Genomic DNA, 16,301 nt, shown 5'->3' with positions numbered 1-16,301 from the left:
ACCTTGAAATGAAAAGGGATAAATTAATGGGGAAATAAAGAGAGAAAATGGAATATAAATAATGTATTTTTTGACATTTTGAATCTTACCCTATTATTACTCTTTTTATAAGGGAAAAAATGCATTCCAATCAAATGAGTATTCAGATTCTTTGCTTTGATTCTTTTTGCTTTAATTTTATTTATCCATATGCAGAGATTAGAGGATACTCAAAGACATGTCAGAAAATGATATTTTTGATAAGGATTTAAAGCAAACGATGAATGGCGACTGACACTAATGTGGTTTACGTAGCCCTGATGCTCCAAAAGACCATAATCATCTGTTGTTTATACTACAGTAGTTAATATTTTATCACCATGTCTTTTATAATACAATTTTTAAAAGTCTAAAACTTGCTCCTGAGGCCTTGCTTTACTCTAAGAATTGACATCCAAAGTGTGAACTAAATTACCTCATCTTATTTTAAGTAAAGGAAGAGGAAGAAAGAAAAAAAAATGTAATTTGGATCCTAATCTCAACTGTTGCATTTGGCCTAAAAATATAAAACTGTCTGGATATTTTTATTTAAGGTGGCATCAGAGTGCTTGACTGTGGGGAGTAGAGAGGCCATAAGGAAGTGCCTGGGGAACAGCATGACGGGAGAGGCTCATATGCTCTTACCTGGAGAAAGTGTACTCCACTGTGGAGCAACTAGGTCCCATCTCAGGTGTCTGTGCACAAAGGAAGGATGGGCTGGGAAGGTGAGGGGCAGGAGCTGTGCTCTATTCAATGGGCAGTTGCCTTTGGACAGGGCAAGCTGGCCTAGAGTGTGGGGTTTGGGAGAAGAGGACAGATGACAGGGGTGGTGTGGTGATACATTCCTCCTACACACCACCTAATCAAGAAATGAGAGGAAGTCTTTAGAAAGACTTGAAATTGCAGGCCCTCATTCTCATGGGGGACCTCAGCTGTTCTGATAACAGGCCAAAAGGCAACAGGCCTGGGTGCAGGCAATGCAGAAGATTTCTGGGAGCATCATGAATGATTTCTTCAAACAGGTGGTTTTCTAACTAGGGTAGACCTGTTGGACCTGCAGTTGTGAATAAGGAAGAGAAATACTGGAGGTGTGCAGGGTGAAGGCAGCCTTGCTAGCAGTAAATACAAGATTCTGAAGTTTAAAATGTTAAGCGAACTGAGCAAGACAAATAGCAAAACAGTCCAGGGCTTAAGGAGAGCAGATTGCAGCTTGTTTAGGGATCTTCTTTGTGTGATCCAACAGACTCTTACCCTGGAGAGAAAGGGGTCCAAGAAGCCAGCTGAACTTCAAGGGCAGTTTTCTCAAAGCACCAAGATAATCCAGAAAGTCAAGCAAGCATAGAAAAAGATCATGGGGAACTCCTGACTGAGTTCAAATGCAAGTAGTTCCACTGAAGATGGAAGCAGAGACAGGGTACCTGGAGGATTACAGAAACGTAGCTAAAGCATTGCAGCTATGCAGGGGAGCGAAAAACAGCAAGGGCTATGAGGAACTTCTAAAAGGGTATTGGCTAAGGCTGTTCTCTGTGGTCTTCAAAAGATCTTGTTGTTCAGAGGAGGCCTACAATGACTGGAAAAAGCAAAACATCATACACAATTTCTGGCAGGGGAAGTCCGTGCTGGTCAGCTTCATCTCAGTCTACACAAAGATTATTGAGCAAGTCCTCCTGGGAGCCATTTATATGAAAGACAAGGAGGTGATTGGGAACAGCCAGCATGGATTTATTAGGGGAAAGCTCTGCCTGACCAACTTGATGGCTTTTTATGATCAGAAGACTGGCTCTGCAGGCAAAGGAAAAAAAAAAAAAAAAAAAAAAAAAAAGAATACATGTTGGTTGGTTTGACTTTAGCAAGTCTTTCAGCCTCTTCTCCCGTACTATTGACTGTCAATATACAGTTTCGGTGTGTCAGTTATAAAGTGGGTGTAATATTGGTGGCATTGTCATGCTGAATGGATTGTGATCAGCTGTACAAAACCCAACTTGCAACCAGGTATTAGTGGTGTTCCTCAGGGGTCAGTAAAGAAATTAATAATGTCTATCTCCTCTATTAATGACTTGAATGAATCAGTGAGTCACCTCTATTAATGATTTCCCAGAGTGAATGCCCAGCACCTTTGCAGATGATACCAAGCCGGGGGCAATGACTGATATGCTTGAAGGTAGGAGTGCTTTTCAGTGAAACATCAACAGGCTGTAGAAATAGATTGACAGAAATAAAGTTCAATGAACACACTTAGAAGGGTTGCACCTGGGACAGAATAACCTCAACAGGAAGTTCTGGAGGCTGACTGGGTAGGAATTAGCTTTGCAGAAAATGACTGCAGGTCCTGATGTGGTCCAGAACATGAGTCAGCAATGAGTTTGTTCAGCCATAAGAAGAGAATGCTTCAGGGGAGTCTTGTTGCAGTCTTCAACTGCCTAATGGAAAGGTGTAGATGGAACCAGACTATATCTTTAAGATAATAAGTAGGAGGAGAGGAGACACTGTTTAAAAGTTGCACAAATGGATTTTCTCGTTTGATATTCGGACAACTTCTTCAGGGTGAAGGTGGTGAAGCACTAAAACAGGTTGCCCAAAGAGTTTCTAGAATATCCATCAAAACTTAGATGTTCAAAGTTCAGCTGGACATACCTTGAGCAAACTGCTGCAGTTGGCCGTGCTTTGAGCAGAAAATGGAAACAGATGACCTCCAGAGGTCCTTTCCAGCCCAAATTATTCTGTCATTCTCTGACTCTGTGACAAAAACAAATATGCACAAAATTATACATAACAGTTCTGAAGATAAGCTAAAGGCCAAGATCTGATGTGAACTCAGTTTGTTAGCATATATCTAGTTTTAATTTCACCGGTACTTCTGAATATTGATGAATGGTGCCATGGAACACACAGTGAAGGATGTGGGATGCCAAGAGGAGAGGGAGGTTGAAGATGTTTTATATGTTATTTCCCTAAAGATTCTTTCCACGAGAAGAGCAACATATTTTTCTAGCTCCCCACTAGGAAAAATGCGTGTGATTTTGTTCAGCATGAAAGACCAGGTTTGCAAAAGCACTTCAACACATTCCTATCATTTTACATGGAATTTTTGATGTTTTGTGATTCTGGTCCTTACATTCTAAGAGATCTTTTTCAGAAGTAAATATTCAATGTCTAGTCAGTCTTGTTGCCTATAATTTAAATGCTTCTTTAATAATAAATACAATCTTTTGAGCATTTAGAATTTGAGAAATAGACAAGGGGACACATTAAGTACTAGTAATGAGACTGTGTATCATAAATATTACTGTTTTCTTTCTTCTCCTTCCCCAGAAACCGTGTTAGTAAGATTGGAGTAGTTTGTAGTAAGTCCATTAAATCTTTTTGCTGTGTATTAAATAACCTCTTAATTTAACAATGAGCACATTTTTCTTTTATTTTTTTTTTTACAAGTATAATTGCTGGTTGTTTCTTTGTTATGTTTTGCTGGCTTTTTTTTGTTTGTTTGTTTACATTTTAATCTCTTTTCCGTGCCTTTTGCTATTTTTTTCTCAAATCTTGAACCAAGGGGCTTGCTATTTGTCAACAGTTCGTTTATTATGTTATTGTATGAAATCTTGCCAGATTCATTCCCTAAATAAGACGGAGTTCTGCGGTGTGGAAAAGGGACAGAAATATTCAAGTTTGTATTATATTTGTATTACATTAATAAAATGAAAACTGTGTTATTTACTAATCTTTAGTGTTTATAGTAGGTATCTTAATGGTTTCTAAAGTAAGAATATTGAAGATCTGACAGGCATAAGAAATTATTTCTCATGGATGATTCTTGCTTTACCCCACCAAAAATGCTGTCCAAATGGATTTTTTTAACCATTTGTCATTATTATGAAACATTTTAAAGAGTGGCAAATTAGTGTGCACAATTTATCATGTTCATTGGTTCTTTTGGAAACTACTGCTCTGCTTTCTGAGCTCCGTATTTCATTTTCATCATTTTTTCCCCCCATATTTGTTAATATTAGTTGTTTTGTTTTGTTTTGTTTTGTTTTGTTTTGTTTTTCCAGACAGCACTGAGACAAGTCTTAGAGGACTGTGGTTCTCATGAGGTTAATCAAACCTCTGGAGAACTGAATTTACTTGGCTACCACTCTTGGTTCAAGGTGCTGTAGGATATGATTATCTCATGAGATTTCATGCTCAGTTAAGTTAAATAGCTTATGCATTTCATAACACTTTTTAATGATTTTATTTTTTTTTTCAAACTCACCACAAATAAATAGTTTGTGCTTTAAATAATTTTTTGGTGTTCCTATAAATAATGCTAATCATGATAAATTAAGCTTTTTTGATTTGGAGCATGAGTTGTACGGAAAAACTTTCAGCTACGTAGTGTCATTTCAAAAGGAAAGCTATTAATTCTGCCCTTGTGAGGCCCCTTGGAATCCTGCATCCAGGTCTGGGCACCCCAGCACAAGAAGGAAGTGGACCTGTTACAACGGGTCCAGAGGATGGCCACGAAGTTGATCAGAGGGCTGGAGCACCTCTTCTGTGAAGAAAGGCTGACAGAGTTGGAGATAATCGTCCTGGAGAAGAGAAGGCTCCAGGGTGACCTTATTGCAGCTTTTCAATACTTAAAGAGGGCTTATAAAAAAGATGGAGAGCAGCTTTTTGCTCGAATAGACAATGACAGGACACGGGGGAATGGCTTTAAACTAAAAGAGGGGAGATTTAGATTAGATGTTTGGAGGAAATTCTTCAATCATAGCGTGGTGAGGCACTGGAACAGGTTACCCAGAGAGGTTGTGGATGCCCCATCCCTGGAGGTGTTCAAGACCAGGTTGGATGAGGCCCTGGGCAACCTTATCTAGTGAGTGGCATCCCTGCCCATGGCAGAAGGGTTGGAACTAGGTGATGTTTAAGGTCCTTTCCAATCCAAGCCATTCTATGATTCTATGATCAATAACAGATTCTAATTACTGATTCATAAATGCAGTAATGCATTAAGGGAACTTCAGTTTGTCAGTTATTGCCTCCTATTCTGAGCTTTGCCTGTTGCCATTTTTGTGTATATTCATGCTGTAGTTTTACCAGAGAGCATTATAGGACCACACTGTGAACAAGCATTCTAATCCTACTAATTCCAAAATAAAACTCAGATTAACATCAACAAAAGCAGAAAAGTGATCTCTTCTGGCAGAATATCCTCACTGCATTCCAGACTGTACACAGAGCACAATTCTTTCTTCTCTTGCTCTCTTTTTTTTTTTTTTTTCTCTCTTGCAGGGGTGGGGTGGGAGGGCAGGATGGATTAAACATATTGAACACACACAGAACCTGAGGAGTTATTAGGTGGGTGAAGGATTCTATTCTCCTAATGTGAAGTTTGAGATCAAATTACCACAATTTCTTTGAATTTTCTTGTGCCTTCCTGAAAATCATCATAGTCATAATAACTAATTACAAAATTACAGAATAGTCGAGGTGAGAAGGTATCTCTGGAGATTGACTAATCTGATCCGCCTGCTCAAAGGAGGGTAACCTAGAACAGGTTGCCCAAAACTGTCCAGGAATATTTCACATCCCTCTAAGAATGGAAACTCAACCAACTCTCTGGCCAACTTTTGACGACCCTCACTGGAAATACTTTTTCTCATGTTTAAATGGAATTTCCTGTGTTTTAATTTCTCTCTGTTGCCTTTGGTCTCCTAAGGGCAGTCTGTTTCCATCTTCTTTACTTTCCCTGTCAGATGTTTATTCACATTGATAAGATCCCCAGGCTGAACAGTCACAGCTCTCTCAGCATGTCCTCATATGATAGATGACCCAGTCCCTTAATCACCTTTGTGGCCCTTCTCTGAACTTGCCAGTATGTGTCCCTTGTACTGGGAGCCCAGCACTGAATGCAGCGCTCTAGATGCGGCTCACCAATGCTGAGCAGAGGAGAACGATCATCTCCCTCAACCTGCTGGCAATGCTCTGCCTGAAGTGGCCCAGGAGACTTCTGCTTTAAGGGCCCATTGCTGGTTTGTGGTCAGCTGCTTACCAGTCAGTTGCCACACAGCATTCCCAGAGACTGGATTTGTTCCTCCCCAGGGGCAAGTTTTGGTGTTTCATGATGTTCCTGTTGGCATGTTTCTTCACCTGTCAAGGTCCCTCTGAATGGCAGCACATCCATCTGGTGTATCAGCTACAACTCCCAGTTTTGTATCATCTGCTAGCTTGCTGTGGATGCACTTTGTCCCACCATCCAGCCTGTTCAAGATTAAGTGGGGAAGTGATTTCAAACATTAAACTAATTCAAAAACTCTTGCAGTATGGAAACAATTCAGAAATTGGCCTCTGTGAAATTTCCACCTGTTGGCTTTATAGAATGTAAGTGGTTAAAAGGATCAGCGTATGTTCAAAATCTGTTATCCTGAGAGAGGAAGGAGAATTTAAGGCATTCTGCATGGTCATAAAAATTTTTGAACCATGGCAATTCTTGTAGCTTCTTCTCAAAATCAAGGATTCTGAGAAGGTCTGCTAGCGTGATCATCACTATGCACAGCCCCTGTCATGTGAGGAAAGTAAGAAGGCTCATCTGTAGATGAAGAGTGATTGGTTTCCTTAAATATATTAAGAGAATAAAAGTAATGGAGGAAATTGAATTTTTCAAGCTAAAGGACAGTATTGATTCAAACACGAAGCAGCATAGCAAGAGCTGAAGAAGTTTGTGAATTTTTATTGGAAATCAGAAGATTATTAAGCAAAAACAGATGGTTGTGGAACAGCCACCAAGTGAGTTTTTATGAAGGAAAGACTGAAGCACCTATAAGAGGGAAGTTGATGATTCTTATCTTATTCTTATATTTTGTGCAGGTGTTTCATCAGGGACTGAATTTAACTTTTCATTGTTTCAAAAAGGAAATTTGAGTTATTCTAATGCCGTGTGCTTCCTAGTATAGTGTTTCCATAATGACTTCTAAAAATTATATATATATCCTTTGGGGAGGATACCATATCCAGAAGTGCATAGCTAGGGGACAAAGATGTTTGGTAATTTGTAAAATAATAAATTATGGGTTTTATTCAGATGAAAAACACTTTTTAGCTTCAAATCTATAATAATGATAAATACTACACAGTGCTTTAGAAAGACTATAGGATATAAATCAACCATTTTCAATTAGCAGATAATAAAATTTATACTACTAATATAAAATAGTAACTTTAGCTTTTTTATAGTTACCAAATATTTTTTTTCTCAGTCCCAGGCTTTAAGTTGCCTTGTTTTTGTAGATATCAATTCAATTAATAAAAAAACAACATAAACTGTATAGTCCAAGAGGAGTCCAAAGTAAACACACAAGTGATCCTGTTCAAATTTTCCATGAACACCTAGGATTTGTCTGTAAACTGGTGGTCAATAATATTGTCTGTCAAGAAAGACCACTAAGGTAAAGGAAAGATCAGACTGTTGAGGAGATAAAAAACAAGAACTGTCAGGATTTTATGTACTTGCAGAGAAAAATAAGTTTCTGGAAATGAGTTGTCTCACCCTTTCATACAGTTTGCCTCTCTTTTTCTTATTATGTCTGACTGTCTGGAGGGGAACTGTCACCTGCTGGGGTTAAATAATTCAGCTTCTTTATTAGACACAGTAGTCTTTGACAGGGCTTTTAGGAAATAAGTTAATTTCCCTTTGGATTTTACCCCATCCCCAATACCTAACCAATAGGAAAACCTTCTCTTGCTGTTCCTTTGGGCTGTTATGTTTCATTTGTTGGACAGAAAAAAGAAAAAAAAAAGAGAAAGAAAAAAAACACTGTCTTTTTAACCAGCAAAATGAACTTGAATAAAATCTTGAATAAAAAAATAAACTTAATCAGCAAAATCCCCCTTCAAAAGCATGTTCTACCTCGCTGACTGTATATTTTACTTGGATTGCCATATAATTGACTGAATTCCCTCTGTACATTATTGCAAGTGCTTCAAGTTTCACTGGGAACATGCATACCAAAAAAATCTGGTTTTAGGTTCACATTTCTTAGCTCATAGTATGTACACAAAATCCACATGTCCTAATGGGATCCACATGTCCTAATGGGATGGTGTGAAGGACTTCTTATGGGAAAATTATGGAGATCATGCAGCAGACATCCAGGAGGGCTTGGGCCATGAGATTGGACAAAACTGCACCAATAGATGTCAGAAGCAAACCCTCTGTGTTTATCAGATTGCAAGCAGAAGCACCAAACGAAATTCTCTATTGAATTGTTACAGATTATGTGGGACTAAATAGGATAAAAAGGCTTAATTCCCTTTTAATAATTTGGCATATTAGAGTATGGGCAAGAACAACAATAATAACTCTCCAGAGAATTGGAGGAGGTTTTAACTCAAGGTGAACCTGTGCCACATAATGAGGAACAGTCGCAGTTTGTATAATTATCATCAGTATCTTTGAACTTGATTACTTCAATCTTTTGTTAATTCTTAATCTCATCCTTGGAGTGGCTAGGCACTTGGAGTGGCTTGGCACTCTTTTCTGAGAAACAAGGAGGAAATTACTGTGTGCTTTTGAGTGTCTTTAACTGTATGGTGCAGAATTTGAATGTAGTGTTATTTCCCAATCTATTGGGCACTTTCCACATTATTTTTACCTTTTGACATGGACACTTTGCATTAGTGGTTTAAGTCTTTGTTTTTGCTAGAACAAAGTGTTAAAAAAATAAATAAAACAGATAAGCAGATATTCTGTTAAGTGTATGGATCTGGATTCCTGTAATTTCACTGAGACGCCTATTGATCCTTGTAAATGCTATGAAGTATTCTAATGCTGTATAAATTTGGTGTTCAAGGAGAGTCCAACATGAAGATATCTTGTAAATCCTGAAAAGATAAAAGGAGTAATATCAGGAAAAGGACATCTGATAATGCTTATTTGTAGGATGTGCCCATATTATCTCCTGCTCTTCTGAGTGCCTCATTTCCTGCTAAATTTTCCTTTCCATTTTATTGGCAAATCCAGGCATTTTGCAAACACACAAAGTGCCAATCTAGTATAAAATTTAATTTTTAAGTGTATTCAAGTATCCCAAGTGACCAACAGTACCTTATAAACTTACAGTTTATTCTTTTTAAATTCTACTTTATTGGTTTATTCCATATGTGTAGCTTGTACTGCAAGTTATATAGTTCTGGAATTTGTGACTTTTATGGGAACTAACATTTGAATATTTCTCTGCTGCCATTATGTTACTGTCCAAAAGCTGATTCCCAGGTCCCTTCCAGGATGTAGATGGAAGTTCCCAAGGATGACAATAGGCATTGATAACACGCCTTCTTAATGTAGGAATGTTAGGTGTTTTCCACATTTTAATTGTAATTTATATTTGTATATTATACAATATATTTATATTGTAATTTAATTGTAATTAATTGTAATTAATTGTAAATGTATCAGGGCAGGATATCAGGAGCTGACTGCATAAAATTTTCATTGTAATCAGTGTGTAGGACAGAAAACTTTTGTAGTGCCAAAGATACAGTGTAATGGAAAAGTGTGGCTTTTAGGTAACAATGTGCAATAAGAGATTTAAAGAGCAGTGTAGCTTTCAGATTTGAGTGTAGCTTTTCAGATTTGTGTATTGCAGCATAAAGACCTTTTTTAGTACCAGTTTTGAGTGGCATGAGACCACAAGTTCAATTCCTTGAGGGTTTCAGTAGACATGCAAGCCTGGAGCATGCCTGGAGCAAGTTACTGTACCAACAAAGAAAGTTGCCTATTCAAACTGAATGTTTAAATGTCAGTTTGTTGCAAGTTATCCTTAACAAATTCTCACATCTCCCTGTAAAATGTTTTGTAGTGTTTATCAGCATGATAGTGTTTTTTAAAGTTTCTTTCCTACCCAAATATTCACTGTCTTAGATATTAAGTGACTGAGATTGTTCCAGGGTGGGAAAGAGATTTTGCTATTGCAGTCCATTGGTATGTGATATACTTCATCCATGTAATTCTCTTCTGCTAGGAAATAACAAATATTGACAGGCAGGCTGACAATAAACTGTCCAAAATATCATGAATATTAAAGAGAAAAAAGCTATGTTTAAAATACGGCAAACGTTTTAAATGCTCAGTTTGCAAATAAGGCATGGCATTTAAAAATCAGAATCTGCTGCTTCATATCTGTTGATCAAGAAAACATATGCAGTAACTTTTCAGACCATACTGTTGACATGCCAAAACTGTGCCAAACCTTGTGACCACCCTGAAGCTGTGAAACTAAGTCTATATGAAAGATACACTAGGGAAAGTTACACAGAAGAGGTGAACATTCAGTCTTTAATTTATAACAACAACAACAAAGCCTTTTTCCTGGGGAAAAAAAAAAAATATATATATATATATATACATATATATACATATGAACAAGATTTAATTTAAGGATAAAACATCTGCTCTGGTCTTGACTGCAATTTACAATATTTGTTACCCAAGTTCAACTACAATTTTTAATGTGCTTTGTGACAGGACAATAGTTCTAATGTCGACCCCTTCTGGCCTGCACCTGCTTTCCACCTGTAAAGTTTTTTGCCTTCATCCTCGGGCCTCATATTCCTAGCTGCTTCTTTGTTAGTTTGTACTTCTCTTCGTCAATTAAATTTTCACCTGGCACAGAATTAGGTGTACACTTAAAATCCAGTGAATGCACTAAATGGGATTTGGAATTAAATGCTCTCAAATTTTAATTACATCAGATTTCAAATATTGGAACAATTTCTTCTCCCCTGAGAAGTTCCAACTAAAGTCAATACCAATATTTTATGAGTTATGCAACAGGATTTGCCCTATCTTTCATAAGTAATTCTAACAAAAAAGCAGCACTTATAGTATTCTTCTAGTTCTTATTCTGTGAAAATGCAACTCAGAATATGGATCATGTAGTGATTCATCTGTAAAGCTGCAAAAGAATGACAGGAAAGAAAATGCCAAGGAAATTAGCTAGACTCCTAAACACATAATTAAGTATATAACAAATTTTTATATTAAGATTTGCATAAATGCAACTAAAAATGTATACACAAATTAAAAGATGTGTGATTTGTGTAATTTTTTGTTTTATTGGATGCTGTTTTCCCATCATATTTGAATATTTGTAAAAGAATTAATGAATAGTCAGGTGAAAGCAATTCTTTTTTTCTTTTTTCTTTTTTTTTTTTTTTAATTCTCAAACTGATAGGTGTGAAAAATGCTTTCATATGTCTTTTGACCTAAGTAAAACAAAAAGGGGTAAAAAACTTACTCTTCCTCATAGTACAAATTTGGAGTACAAAGTCTGCTTTTCTGAGACTTTTATCTCCAGATACCTTGGACAATGAGGCCTCTGAGCACAACATTATTGATGTAAATGCAAACAATTATTCCTAGCAGGGTGCCTAAAATTTTATCAACATTCTCTGTCATAGGGTGTATTGTACAAGCCTATCTCATATTTCATGATAGTTGTCTCCGGATCAGAATAACATTTTAATCATAAAAATGAATGAACACTAGACTCTTGCTGAAAGAGTTGTTCGTTTAAACTACCAAGGAGATGAAAGCTAAACAGTGAATACTAACATTTTCATACAGAGATAAAACCTTAAAGAAATATCTATCAAGCAATTACAACCCTTTTGCTTTCACAAATACATTCTTAAGCTAAGCCACTAAGATTTTTTTAAGTGTTTGTTCAGTGATACACAAGGCAAGATTATGGGTGACCCGTTCGGTGACAAACTGGAGCTGATTGATACGGCGGTGCACTAAGGGTTAAAAAGAAGGTTACTCAGAGGCATAGGGTGGTAACCAGGCTAGAATAAGAGAAAGTGGGAACCAATAAGGAGTTGTTAGGCTCGGACAGGCCTATAGGGGGTTACACTTGATCAAAAGGAATGCACCAATCAGAAGTCTGTAACTATGTTTGCGAGCCACCTGCAGCGCATGTAGCGGGCTCAGAAAAACTATATAAGAATTGGCATTGGAACAATAAAGGGTCTCCATTTCTCGACTATCTTGGAGTCTGTGTTGTCATTCCCTTCACAAGATGCCATCATAAATATAGTACTAGACTGGTATCTTGTAGAATATTTTTCCATGAATAGATGTTTTAATGTTTACTTTATTAAATTAAGGAAAAATCTCTTCATTTTGGCTATCATGAACAGCCTTGGGGAGACACACAACATGGTGTTTCAGAGTAGCTCCAGCCCCAGGGATGGAGGCAGCCTAGTCCCAGGGCAGAAGTCTCTGTGGGGGAAGACACCACACAAGCACTTTGCAAATTTACAGCCTTTATCCATCTACAGCAACATCTACATGCAGCTTCTCATAAGGTTTTGTGGTGTAAACATCTTGCAGTGCATAAATATTGTGACTGTCATCCATGTATCTTCTCCAGCATTAACAGCTCAGCAGGGACACTCCTGCTGCCACTTACATCTGTGCAAAATGTCCCTTGTGAAATCATCTCATAAGAGACACAGGCAAGTGTCCAGTTTTTGCAGTGGTGTTGCTTGTTTATTTTTAATTAATTAGCCTGAGATCTGGCTCAATGACTTTCAGCCTGATTTAGCAGGTAACTTCAGTAAGGGGAAAGAGTGCACCTTGTCTCTTGTACCTTGGGAGATAATGCTGGATACTTCCCAGCCTGGATTCCCCCTGAAGCTGCCGTGTGAGCTTTCCTTCAAGGTGTCAGTAGGCGCAATTTCAATAAAACAACCAAAACCCAATGTGGTTAAGGAATTACATGTAATTTTACAGCTGCAGCCTGCTCTCCTGGAGATGCTCGAGGATCCCTAGTAAAGGAGCTGGGTGTGGTGTCTGCTCCTTTCCATACTGCTTCCAGTAAAAATGCCCTCCAGGATTAATCGTGGCCCACTGACCTTTCAGGAATAAGGTTTCAGCCCTCAGGTAGAAAAGGCTGGACATTCCTGCATTAAGCAGACTGGAAAATTCAAATCTACATTATATCTCTTGAGTAAAATGAGACATTTGAGGTAATTTATAGCATTTAAGATGCTCTGTTATAAAATGGTATCTCATCAGTCACATTGAAAAGGGCAGTGGAAGCAGAGGCCAAAACATACAGAAAACATTACTAGGCAGCAGTTTTTTCATAACAGTTTTTGAGCATTAAGACTAGAGAGAGCTGTTCCAGACAGAAGTTTGTAAGAAAATTTAAGATAAACTAAATTGCACTGTATACCTAGATGATTATAATCTCCCACAGCTTTTTCAAAAATAGATACTAATATCCAAGTACAGCAGTGGGAACCTCAAAGTTTGGGGAGTGTGATTTTTCTGTTTTTACACTAGTACAGCTGAAATCATACCCTATTTGCTATTTTATTTTCAACCTAAGTTTTACAGTCTAAAATGCCAAATAAATGCTCTAGAACTTGCTTTTACTTGGGCAGAAAATGATATGACAAGGGGGAACAGTTTTAAACTAAAAGAGGAGAGATTTAGACCAGATGTTAGGAAGAAAATCTTCACAGTGAGGGTGGTGAAGCACTGGAACAGGTTGCCCAGAGAAGCTGTGGATGCTCCATCCCTGGAAGTGTTCAAGGCCAGGGTGGATGGGGCTTTGGGCAACCAGATGTAGTGGGAGGTGTCCCTGCCCATGGCAGAGGGGTTGGAACTGGGTGATCTTTAAGGTCCCTTCCAACCCAAATCATTCTATAATTCTATTTTATGATTTATGAAGTATTTTATATCTATTGAGCGTTACTAGATTCTCACTTCTCATTCTTTCATGTACAGAAAGTCCCTCTGTTGTGTTTTTATTTTTCACCTCTTTAACATTTTTCAGCCAGTTCACAAATCCTCTGCAGATTTTTTGGATATTCTTTTATAAAATGCTTAGCAACTGAAGCAAAGATTGCAATAAAAGTTTCCCACGTCTCTAATGAATATTCTTGGTACCACACTGAAGAGCAATTTTCTCTGTCCTTCTCTGCCTTAGTGAATATTTTAGCATTGTTTTTATGCAGCAGAGCTGCTCCAGATGGAGAGATGAAGACTAAACCACCCAGGACAATCTCAGTTCTGATGATCAGAGCACAGTGGACTCTGGCGTCTAGTGGCACATGCAGAGCCCGGTGCATTCTAGAAAGAAAGAGAGTATATTGCTACTAGTGCTCTGCTGAGTAACAGCTATGCAGGTACCTTTTGTTTCTATTCACAGAGATGCCCTAAACTGAAATAATTAAGAAATGTTGATTTTTATTAGGTGCTCTTTCCACTCCTGAAACCTTTTTCATTTTTTCTTTTGGCTAGTCCTATGCAGAAAGCTCCTTCATTTTTATTGAGACTTGGGATGTCACCAGAGTGCACTTTACTAACAAGCAGCTGTTCAGGGAAAGAAAAATATCCATCTTTAAAGTGAACAAAATCCTTAAGACTATTTGCTTTCAGAATGGTCAATGCAAGTGCCATTGTATAATGAAATATCATAGGCACTTAACTTTTATGGAGCAGTTACGGACTGGTCACTGTGTTCATTTTCAAACATTAATACCAAGGCCAGTTAAAGCTAACCGAAGTCCAGATCAACAAATATTTAATATGAGAAACTTGTCAGGATTGTATTACAGTTTTCTATCCTGGTTTGTATTCAGACAGCCCATTCATAGCTTTTAATATCGGTATTCTTTTACCTGTTATCTTTGTCATTATACCTTGCCTATTTCCATGTTTCCCACTAAATGTCAGCTCTTACAGCTGAAATTTAATTTGAATTGTTAAATATATTCATTCTACCAAAGCTTTGAACATGAGTTTATGATTACTTCGTGGAATATAGCTTGCCTCAGTGGGACGTAATAAATTAGTCTAATCATATGGTGAGCACTTACTTCATCCTGTGTTTGTTCCTGCTAGGAACTGAAATTGTCTCTGTAATTGTATGCAAATCCCTTCACCAGAATAATCAAAGGAAACCTATGTGTAGTTGCCCATCCTCCATACGAGGAGTATAAGTAACCTAACTTTTGATTCTACTGAAATGAAAAGTTGTATCTTCATACGTAAAATTCAGATACAAAATAGAACTTAAAAGATATGTGCATAGCAGATGTAGCTCCCTTCCTTCTTTAGCCATATTTACTTTCATCATAAAAGTTTCACAATCTGCTGCCTAATAATGTGCCCTAGAATAAAACATATATTTCAGAAAGTCACCCAGGCATCAAGGGACAGAGAATCTGAAACAACTTTTGTATAATGTGCTGTGATTAGGTATCTTTTTCACTGTTAATAGTTTGTATTTTATTTCCAATATTTTTTATGCACATATTGAATCTGCTATTTCAGTTCAAGGATTACAGAGACATGAATGAAACATCTTTTTTTTTTTTTTTTCTTCTTTGCTTTTGGAAGTGCATAAATATCCTCACCACCCCTATGTAACTTTCCTCTGAGGAAGTTAAAACTATGAGGGTGAGGTTCATCAACAGTAATGTAGATACTCATGAGTTAAACATCTAAGTTTGAGTTAACCCCTGTAAACTCCCTTGATAGTCAATAGAAAGAAAAGGGGAATTTTTTCTCCCCTGAATATACATGCGATAGATGATAAAAAGTTTTATGAATTGCCTTCAGAAAGTGCTTGTTTCTCCCCAGTGCTGGCAAAGGGAGACTGGAGTAACTGGCATAGGCTCAGTCATCTAACTTTTAGGTGAGATAAATCCTCCTGTAAGTCTCTTACACCAACTCATGTTTTATATACTGGCTTCAAATCATTCTGATTTGCTTCTCTGAACTCTGTCAAATATTTTAGCATTAATTTTTAAAATGTGGACACAAAAAGAGATTTAGTCATGTAGCAGTAGTCCAATGTCCAGTGTGAAGACTGTGTCATTCTTGCCTTCCTCTTCTCAGTTTCTGCATATAAGTATCTTAATGTTACCTTAACTGTTTTATAGCATAAAAGGAAAAGGTCAGGTCTGCATAACTGTGACTGTAATAGCAAGACTTGTGAAGACGTTCAAATTAAGCGAGGTTATTAAGTGCATTTTGCCCCTTTGGTTCTTCTCAGAGGAGGGGGAGAAGATGGTAGAAGGAGCAGAAACAATCTCAATTCGTTCACATATCTCATTTAAAAATTCTCTCATTTGGGCCAAAGATATGTTTGTATCTTGATAATTTCTTAAAATATTTTCTTACATTTATTTTTTTCTTGTAAGATTTTGTTCTTTTTGAGGAACTCAGACAACGAGCTGTTTTCAGGATTTACAAGAGAATGATAGTTGCAGTCCCTCCTCAGCTGAAGTGCCTG

At 37.4% G+C, this 16,301-nt stretch overlaps 1 protein-coding gene across 8 annotated transcripts in view; it reads left to right on the top strand.

The window, feature by feature from the left end:
- Positions 1 to 16,301, top strand: part of GRIA4 (glutamate ionotropic receptor AMPA type subunit 4) — a 225,517-nt gene that overhangs the window by 107,967 nt on the left and 101,249 nt on the right. The gene's annotated exons all lie outside the window — the stretch shown is intronic.

Source organism: Cygnus olor, chromosome 1, assembly GCF_009769625.2.
Source record: "Cygnus olor isolate bCygOlo1 chromosome 1, bCygOlo1.pri.v2, whole genome shotgun sequence".
NCBI lineage: Eukaryota > Metazoa > Chordata > Aves > Anseriformes > Anatidae > Cygnus > Cygnus olor.
Note: the sequence above shows the minus strand (reverse complement) of the source record. Positions and strands in the feature narration are given on the sequence as shown.